The 10,777-nt window shown below is 45.4% G+C and overlaps 1 protein-coding gene and 1 long non-coding RNA gene across 2 annotated transcripts in view; both read left to right on the forward strand.

Annotated features, from left to right (window-relative positions):
* The window catches only part of LOC107307488 (DNA-directed RNA polymerase II subunit RPB1-like), a 25,452-nt gene that overhangs the window by 3,958 nt on the left and 10,717 nt on the right, over positions 1–10,777 (forward strand). The gene's annotated exons all lie outside the window — the stretch shown is intronic.
* Positions 1–10,777, forward strand: part of LOC116652682 — a 19,657-nt gene that overhangs the window by 3,626 nt on the left and 5,254 nt on the right. The window contains exon 2 of the long non-coding RNA XR_004305826.1: positions 2,089–2,730. This is a non-coding gene — a long non-coding RNA (uncharacterized LOC116652682). The remainder of the gene's footprint in view (positions 1–2,088; positions 2,731–10,777) is intronic.

Genomic DNA, 10,777 nt, shown 5'->3' on the forward strand with positions numbered 1-10,777 from the left:
AAAAAAGAAGAGATGTGGTTCTGGGGCCAAGTGGCTCCAAGAGATCAACACTCACAAGTCAAATATGAGCTCATGGTCCTAATGCTCTATGGTGGGGGGGTCCTAATGGGACCTATGGGGTATGGGGGTCTCTATGGGCCTATGGGTTTGGGGTCCTATGGGCTCTAATGGGTGGGGTCGTATGGGCTCTATGGGTGGGGTCCTATGAGCTCTATGGGTGGGGGTCCTATGGGTCTATCTAATATAGGGGTCCCTATGGGCTGCAGGGTCGGGGGTCCTAATGGGCTCTAATGGGGTTGGGGGGTCCTTGGGCTCTATGGTTTGGGGAGAGTACCTAATGGCTCTATGGGGTTGGGGGACCTATGACCTATGGGTTGGGGACTAAGGGCCTCTATGGGTTTGGGTCCTATGGGCTCTATGGGGTTCGGACAGGGTCCTATGGGTCTAGGTTGGAGGGTCCTATGGCTCATATGGGGTTGGGGATCCTATGGGCTCTAATGGGGTTGGGGGTCCTATTGGGCTCTAGGTTGGGGGTTCCTAATGAGCCCCTCTACGGGGTTTGGGGGGTTCCATGGCCTATGGGGTTGGGGGTTTTTGGGGGGTCCTATGGGCCTTCATACAGTGTTGGGGTCCTATGGGCTCCATGGGGTTGGGTCCTTAAAATGGGCTCTATGGGTTGGGGTCCATATGGCTCCTATGGGGTTGGGGGTCTATGGGCTCTATGGGTTGGGGGTCCTATGGGCTCTCAATGGGGTTGGGGCACTATGGCTCTAATGGGGTTGGGGTCACACTGGCTCTAATGGTTGGGTCTATTGGCCTCCTATGGTTGGGGGTCCTATGGGCTCTTATGGGTGGGGGTCCTATGGGCTCGTATGGGTTGGGTCCTATGGGCTCTATGGGGTAAGGGGTCGCTAATGGGCTTCTATGGGTTGGGGTCCTATGGCTCATGGGTTGGGGATCCTATGGCTCCTATGGCTTTGGTCCTATGTGGGTCTTTAAAAGTCTCCTATGGGGTCTTTAGTTTCCTATGGGGTTTTTAAGGTTCCTCTGATGGGGTCTTTAGGTCCTATGGGATCTTTAGGTTCCTAATGGGGTATCTTTAGGGTCTCTATGGGTCTTTAAGTTCCCTATAGGAGTGCACTATGGTTCCTATGGGGCAATTTAGGTCTCCTAATGGTCTATCAGAGTTGCCTTTTGGTGTTCTTTTATGTCTCCTAGGGGATCTTTAGGGTCCTAATGGGGTCTTAAAGTCTCCTATGGGTCTTTAGGTTTCCTATAGGGTCTTTATAGGTTTCCTATGGGTTTTTATGTTCCCTAAAAATGGGTCATTAGTCCCCATTGCCATCCCATCAAATCCATTCTATCCCTATACCCTATAGATTGCTGTTTGTGGGTGCAAGCAGAACACGTGGATGGCGAAGCGGACCCCGTTGGTCAAGCACTTTAGGTCCCTAAAAAACTCCAGGGATCTTAGGATTCTATGGGGTCCTTAGGTTCCCTATGGATCTTTATGGTTCCCAAAACCACTTAGGAGTCTCCTAGTGGGGTCTTCAGTTGCCTTTGGTGGTCTTTATTACACACAAATAACTAGGGTTCCTATGGCTTTAAAAGTCTCTAGGGGTCGATATGGTCCCCTATTGGGCATCTTTAATAGTACTCCTATGGGGCTTTAGGATTCCGCTATGATGGGTTATTTATGGTTCCTAATGGGTCTATTAGTCCCATTGAATCCCATATAATCCAATATATCCTATTATCCACACTATCAGTTATAACGCTGTTGTGGGCAGCAGAACGTGAGGAAACGGATTCCCCTTTTGGTGTCAAAGCATGCTTTAAGGTCGCGCTAAGGGGTACTTTAGTCCTCCTATGGGTCTTATGTTCCTATGGGGTCTTTATGGTTCCTAAGGGTTCATTTATGGTTCCTATGGTCTTAGGGTCTCGCTAAGACCTATCGGTCTAAGGGATCGCCAAGGGGTCTTTATAGATCCTCCTATGGTCTTTAGGGCTCTATGAGGTCATTAAGATGTCTCCTATGGGTCCTTTAGGTCCCATCAAAATCCCATGTATCCTATAATCCCCTAATAGGTTATCGCAGTTGTGGGTCAGCAGAACGTGGAGGGGAAGCGGATCCCCTTTGGGTTCAAGCATCTTTAGGGTCCCTATGGGGTCTTTATGTTTCCTATGGGGTCTTTATGTTTCCTATGGGGTCTCTAGGTTTCCTATGGGGTCTTTATAGTTCCTATGGGGTCTTTAGGGTTCCTATGGGTTCTTTAGGGTCTCCTAGACCTATCTGGTCTTAAGGGATCCCAGGGGGTTTTTATGGTCTCCTATGGGGTCTTTATGTCTCCTATGGGGTCTTTAGGTTCCCTATGGGGTTTTTATGGTCTCACATCCCATATCATCCCTATACCAGGTTATTGCTGTTGTGGGGCAGCAGAACGTGGAGGGGAAGCGGATCCCCTTTGGGTTCAAGCATCTTTAGGGTCCCTATGGGGTCTTTATGTCTCCTATGGGGTCTTTATGTCTCCTATGGGGTCTTTATGGTTCCTATGGGGTCTTTATGGTTCCTATGGGGTCTTTAGGGTCTCCTAGACCTATCTGGTCTTAAGGGATCCCAGGGGGTCTTTATAGTCTCCTATGGGGTCTTTAGGGTCTCTATGGGGTCTTTATGTCTCCTATGGGGTCTTTAGGTCCCATTCAATCCCATTGTATCCTATATCCCTATAGGTTATCGCAGTTGTGGGTCAGCAGAACGTGGAGGGGAAGCGGATCCCCTTTGGGTTCAAGCATCTTTAGGGTCCCTATGGGGTCTTTATGTAGGGATTAGGATATCATTGGATGAATGGGACCTAAAGACCGCCAAGTAAACATAAAGACGCCAGTATGGAACTTAAAGACCCATAGAGACTTTTAAAGGACCCATAGGAACCCTAAAGACCCCTATTGAGACATAAAGACGCAAAGGCAACGAAAGACTCATATGGAAACCTAAAGATCCCAATAGGAGACGTAAAAGACCCATGTAGACTCTAAAGATCCTATAGAAACCTAACGATCCCGTAGTGATACTAAAGATCCCCTAGGAGGAGCATAAATACCGCCATAGGAACCCTAAAAGACCCCGCCTAAACATAAGACACCAAAAGGCAACCTGAGACCATAGGAACCATAAGTACCATAGAGACCAAAGCCCCCATAGGAAACCTAAAGGACCCATTAGAAACTAGAGACCCCTAGGATAATCATAAAGACCTCCATAGCGAACCTAAGAAAACCATAGACACTAAAACCCCATAGAAATCCTAAAGATCCATATGGAGACAATAAAGACTCCATAGGAACCTAAGACCCCATAGGAGACTAAAGACCCATAGGAAACCTAAAGATCCTATTATAGCCATAAAGAAACCCCTAGGAACCATAATAGACTCAATGTATGAACATAATAAAGAAACCCCCATAGGGATCCCTAAACGACCTCCTGGATCCCTTAAGACAGATAGGTCTAGTGAGACCTAAATGACGCCCGATAGGGAACTAAAGATCATATTGGAAACCAAAGACCTCCTAGGAACCTAAAAGAACATAGGGAGACATAAAGACCATATGACCTAAAGACCCATATGGACCAAACCCCGATAGGACCCTAAAGATCTTGACCAAACGGGATCCCTTCCCCTCCACGTTCTGCTGACCACTAACTGCGATAACCTACTAGGGATATAGTGATACAAGGGACCTTAAGACCTCATAGGAACCATAAAAACCCATAGGAAACCGTAAAGACCCATTAGGATACCATAAAAGCCATAGGAACCCTAAGAAGACCGTCGCATATTGGTAGAATAAAGTACACCAAGGCACCTGAAGACCCATATGGAGACCTAAAGACCCCATAGAAACCTAAAGACCCATAGGAATAAGCCCCAAGGAACTATAAAGATGCTTGAACCGAAAGGTGTCGGCTCCCCTCTCATTCTGCTCCCACAACATGGTATAACCTAAGGGACTTAGGATACAATGGGATTGAATGGTAATTAATGGATATAATGTGACTAAAGACCACATAGGGACTAGAAACGCCTTAGGAAACATAAAGACCATTAGGAGACATAAAAGACCATAGGGTAAAAAGACCCATAGGCCATTAAAACTCCATATGGAACCTGAAGACCCATAGGAACTTTAAAGACCCCAATAGGGAACCTACAAGACCCCCTATTGAAACAATAAAGAACACAAAGGCACCTGAAGATCGCATAGGTAACATAAAGGCCATTAGGAACCATTTAAGATCCATAGGGAACTATAAGACCCCATAGGAAAGATCCAAGACCATAGGATCCCTAAAGACCCGAATAGGGACCTAAAGAACTCCATGAGGTAGACCTAAAGACAGCATAGGAGAACTTTAATGACTCCATAGGAACCCTAGAAGACCTCGCCTAAAGACATAAAGACCCCATAGGAAGCCATAGAAGACCCATAGGGACCCCTAAAGTACCTTCCAAGGAGAACTTAAGACCCTCATAGGAACCTAAAGACGCCCTTAGGAGACAATAAAGACACCAAGCAACCTGAAGACCCCAGAGGAGACGCCTAAAGGCCCCATAGGAACCATTAAGATCCCATAGGGAACCTAAAGACCCCATAGGAGACTTAAAGAACCCATAAGACTAAAGACCCAATTATGGACCCTAATATGCTTGACTTCCCAAACGGGATGTCCGCTTCCCCTCAGTACTTTCTGTGCCCACAACAGCCACCTATAGGGATAATAGATAGAATTGGATCCTAAAGACCCCATAGGAAACATAAAGACCCTATAGAACATAAAGACGCATAGAAACCTAAGACCCATAGGAGACGATTAAAGACACATAAGGAAAATAAAGAACGCATAGGGGAATGAAAGACTAGTGGAGCCCTAAAGATCTGTAGGAAACCTAGACTCCCATAGTAGACCTAAGATCTGCCATAAGGAAACTCTAAAGACCTCATAGGAGACCTAAAGACCCATAGGGACCTAGAAGACCCATAGGAACAGTAAGACCCAAGGATCCCTAAAGGATGTGCTTGAACCCAAAGTGGATCCGCTTCCCTGCCAGTTTGGCTGCACATTTAACAGATAACTGGTATAGGGATGATTGGATTTGCGACCTATGAAAAACCATAGGGAACCTAAAGCCCATAGGAGACTAAGACATTAGGGACCAAAACCCGGATCTTAGAAGATAGGTTCTAGAGACCCTAAAGAACCTATAGGAACCCTAAGACCATAGAACTTAAGACCCATATGAAATAGAGACCCATGAGAAACATAAAGACACATAGTAACATAAAGACACGATAATGGACCCTAAAGATGCTTGAAGCCCAAAGGCGATCCGCTTCACTACTTTGCGACAAATGCGATTATTATGATGGATAAGAATGATTGAAGTGACTAAAGACATTAGACATAAGACCATAGAAACTAAAGACATATGGAGACATAAGAGCTGGATAATCATATAGTTAGATACCTAAATAGGAATAAACTAGACATAGAACATGGGACATAAAATGAGTACATAAGAACTCATAGACCCTTAAAGATGCTTGAACCCAAAGGGGATCGTCGCCCTCCACGTTCTGCTGCTCCAACAGCGATAGAACCTATAGGGGATAATAGCATAATATATGGATATACAGGATACAATGGGAACCATAAAGACACATAGATACATAAAAACCCTATAGGGACCTAAAGACCTCATAGGAGAACCATAAGACCCATAGGGACCATACAGACCATAAGTGGCGAGACTTTAAAGACCCCATAGGAACTAACAGATCCCCCTATGAGACATAAAGACACCAAACAACTGAAGACCCCATAGGAGATCCCTAAAGGCTCTTAGGAACATAAAATCCATAGGGAACCTAAAGACCTGCCATAGTTAAAACCTAAAGCTCCATAGGAGACATAAAGACCTCATAGGGACGTCTAACAGATGCTTGAACCCAAAGGATCCTTTCCTCCACGTTCTGCTGCCCACAAGCAGCAATAACCTTAGGGATAATAGGTATAGAATGCTGGGATTGAATGGGATGAAATGGGACTTAAAGACGCCCATAAGAATCAATAAAGCACCCATAGGAACTAAAGACTCCCATAGAAACCTAAAGACCCATAGGAGCTTTAAAGACCCTAGGAACCCTAAAGAACCCCTAGGAGACATAAAAGACACCACAGGCGAAACTGAAGACCCCATAAGGAGACCCTAAAGGCCCCATTAGAACCATAGAGACCCCATAGGGCAACCTAAATGACGCCCATAGGAGACCTGAAATAACCCATAGGAACTAAGAAGATCCATAGGAAACTAAAGATCCCATAGGGAGAACATAGAAAAACCCATAGAAACCTTAAAGACCCCATAGGAGACTTTAAAGACCCAATAGGACCCCAAAGCCATAGAGCCCATAGGACCCCAAACCCCATAGAGCCATAGGACCCCACCCATGAGCCCATAGGACCCCTATAATCCCTACGAGCCCATAGGACCCCAACCCATAGAGTCCCTATAGGACCCCATCCATAGAGCCCATAGACTCCCAGCCCATAGAGCCAATAGGACCCCCCAAACCCATAGAGCATAGGGACCCCAACTCATAAGCCCATAGTGACCCAATATCCCATAGAGCCATAGGACCCAACCCCATAGAGCCTCATAGGACCCCCAAACACAATAGAGCCATAGGACCTCCAGACCCCATAGAGCAACATAGGACCCCAATCCCATGGAGCCATAGGACCCCCCAACTCTATAGAGCCATGAGACCTCCCCAAACCCCCAACCCCATAGAGCCATAGGACCCCCCAAACCGTAGAGCCTCAATAGGACCCGCCAAACCTAGAGCCATAGGGACCCCTCGCACCCATGAGCCATAGACCCCAACCCCATAGAGCCCATAGACCTCTCCAACCGCCATAGGCCATACGGACCCCTCGAACCCCATAGGAGCGCATAGGACCCCAACCCATAGAGTCCCATAGTCCCTCCAACCCCATAGAGCTCATAGGTCCGCCAACCATAGAGCCCATAGACTCCCCAAACCATAGAGCCACAGGGACCCCCCAACCCTGTCCATAGAGCCATAGACCCGCCCAACCCATAGAGCCCATAGACGCCCCAACCCATAGAGCCCATAGGACTCCCCAACCCTCATAGACTCTGGACCCCAACCCATAGAGCCATGCACGACCCCCAACCCCATAAGCCCATAGGACCCAAACCATAGAGCCCATAGGAGCCCAACCATATGAGCCCATTAGGAACCCCCCAACTCATAGAGCCGCATAGGACCCATAGAGCCCTAATGCCCTGTGAGATGTTGATCTTGGAGCCCTTGGCCCCAGAACACCATGGATTGAAGTATTTTGTATTCCGACAACCCCATAGAGCCCATAGGACCCCCACCCCATAGAGCCATAGGACCGCCCACCCCATAGAGCCCAATGGACCCTTTAAGCCCTATGACTCTGTGAGTGTTGAATCCTGGACCCTTGGCCCCCGACACCACCACTGGACTTGGAAGTTGTGTGTAATTCGACAAACCCTCATAGAGCCATAGGACCCCCACCCATAGATGCTAGAACCCCCGATACCCAGCCTTTTGGTCGTAGAGCCATAGGACCCCCAAACCATAGGAGCCATAGGACTCCCTATAAAGCTCATAGGACCCCTACCCTATAGACCTCATAGGACCCCCCACCTTTAACCTTGAAGCCCCCAACCCTATAGAGCTTTATGGGCCCCAAACCCCATAGATTCCATAGGGACCCCCCCCCGTCTGTGAAGCCCCACCCCATATTGAGCTCATGAGGACCCCCTATAGAGCCCATAGACGCGTCCCACTCCCCACTCCCATAGATCTTCATTCAGGACACCCCCAACCCCCCATAGAGCCCATGCCCCCCAAACCCCCCAACCCAATAGAGACGCATATGCGACCCCCCAAATACCCATAGAAGCAAGACCCCCACGCCGTACTTTAAGCCCCCAACAATAGAGCTCATAGGACCCTTTTAAGCCCCTATGACCGTGAGATTTGTATCTTGGAGCCGTTTTGGCCTCCGACACCACATGGATTGTAATGTTGGTTGTATTCCCAAACAGATACGCTCCAAGAGCCATAGGGACCCCCAACCCCTAGAGCCCATAGACTCCAACCCATAGAGGCCCATTAGGCATCCCCAAACCCAAGAGCCATAGACCCCACCAACGCCCCCCAAATCCACATAGACCCAATAGGAGACCAATAGAGCCCCTATTGACCTGTGAGAATGTTGATTCTTGGAGTCTCTGGCCCCCGACGACGCACCCCATGGGATCTTGAAGGTTGTTTGTATTCCTGACAGCGAATTTTTTTGGGCTTGACGAGCCGTTTTGTCGCGCGGGCAGTTCGTTGAGTCCTGTTCGACCTGGTCTCAAACGTGTCCTCAGGTGTTACCGGGGTCGGCCCCATTCATTGTTATGGGCTTTGTCTATCACGCTGGAACAAGGAAATCCCATAAAATGACCAAAATCAATAAAAGTACAATAAAAGATCCTATAAAATGAGCCCCAATCCCATAGAAGGAAACTTCAAAGATCCATAAGGAGGAACTGAAATCTATAGAATGAGCCCAAATCCATTAGAAGTGAGCTGAGAATCCTATAGAAATGACCCAAAATAAACACATGGAGCTGAATCCTATAGAAGGACCAAAATCCTATAGAAGGACCTAAAAACCTATAAATGACTTAAAATCCTATAAAATGACCCCCAAAACCCAAAAAGTACATTAATATCCCATTAAATATGACCCCCCAAATCCCATAAAGGACTAATCCTGATAAAAATTGACCCACAAAATAACATAAAAGTAGCTGAAATCCTTAATAGTAAATGACTCCAACAATCTGATAAAATATCCCAAAATTGCCCTAGAATAGACCCAAAAGAAATAACAGGAGCTGAAATCCTCAAATAGGACGGGAACCGTCCCAAAATCGCCATAGAGTGAAGCAAAATCCTGTAGAAGGAGCCCAAAATCCAGGAATAGGATATGCCCCAAAATAACGTTGAACAGGAGCGAAATCCTATAGATGACCCCAAAATGCCTATTAAAAGGGCTGAAATCCTATAAATTGAGCCAAAAATCCTATTAAAACCACCCCAAAATCCTATAAAATGACCCCAAATCCATAAAAGATCAAAATCCCATAAAAGGACACTAAAACATAACATAAAGGACTGAAATCCGATAAATGACCCAAAATCACTCTATAATGATCCCCAAAACCATAAGATGACCCCAAAAGAAATAACAGGTACTGAAATCCTATTTACAGACCCCAAAATAATCATAACAGGAGGCTGAATCCCTATAAATCGAGCCCCAAAGATAACATAACAGAAGCTGAAATCCATAAATTTGACCCCAAATCTCCAATAAAAAGAACCCGAAATCAATGAGAAACAAATCCATCGACAGAAGACCATAAATCCCATAAAAGGACCTGAAATCCCCTATAAATTGAAGCCCAAAATTCTATAGAAGGACCCAAAATCTATAAAATACCCCAAAATACCATAAAAGGACCTAAATGCCTATAAAACCCAAAATAAATAACATGAGCTGAAATCCTATAGAAGGACCACAAAATCCCATAAAAGCGACTACAGATCTATAAAAGGACCTCCAAATCCCATAAAAGGACCTGAATCCTAGAAAATGAACCCATAATATCCTATAGAATGACGCCAAAAGAACATAACAGAGGAAATCTATAGAATAATCCCCAAAATCCTATAGAAGGACCGCCAAAATCCCATAAAATACCCCAAAAGTATCATATAAAGGACTTAAAATCATATAAAATGCCCAATAATAACATACAGGAGGTGAAATCCTATAAATGACCCAAAATCCTATAGAATGACCCCAAAACCTATATAAAGACCTGATAATCCATAAAAGACGCCTAAAATAACTATAACAAGAGATGAATATCCTATAAAATGACCCAAAAATTCCTAATAAAATACCCAAAATCCATAAAAAGACCCCGATAATCCACTGAGAAACCAAAATCCATAGAAGGACCCCAAAATCCCATAAAAGGACCTAAAATCCTATAAAAGGAGCTGAAATCCTATTAAATGACCTTGAAATCCTATACGAAGGACCCCAAATCTATAGAATAAGACCCAAAAAATAAAAGGAGCTGAAGTCCCTATAAAATGAACCAAAATCCCACAGAAGGACCTGAAATCTATATAAATGACCCAAAATCCTATAAAGATAACCCAAACATCCAATAAAAGGACCTAAAATCTATTAAAATGAGGACCCAGAATCCCATAAGAGGAGCTGAAATCCATAGTAATGAGCCAAATCCCATAAGAAGTACCCCGAAATTATACAAAGACCCCAAAATAATAACAGAGCTGAAATCCTATAGAAAGACCAACGTCCCCATAGAGTGATAGCGAATCCCGTGAAAGACCCCAAAATCCTATAGGATTGACCCCAAAATAACATAACAGGAGCTGAAATCCTATAATGACTGCCCAAAATCCTAATAAACAGGACGAAATCCAGAAAATGACCCAAAATCCTATAGAAGGCCTCAAAAGAACCATAAAAGGATGCTGAAAATCCTATAAAATAACCCGAACATCTAAGAAGTGCCTGAAATCTATAAAATTACCGTCAAAATCCATAGAAGGACCCCAAAAT

This window comes from Coturnix japonica, unplaced genomic scaffold (genome assembly GCF_001577835.2).
Source record: "Coturnix japonica isolate 7356 unplaced genomic scaffold, Coturnix japonica 2.1 chrUnrandom621, whole genome shotgun sequence".
Classification (NCBI taxonomy): domain Eukaryota; kingdom Metazoa; phylum Chordata; class Aves; order Galliformes; family Phasianidae; genus Coturnix; species Coturnix japonica.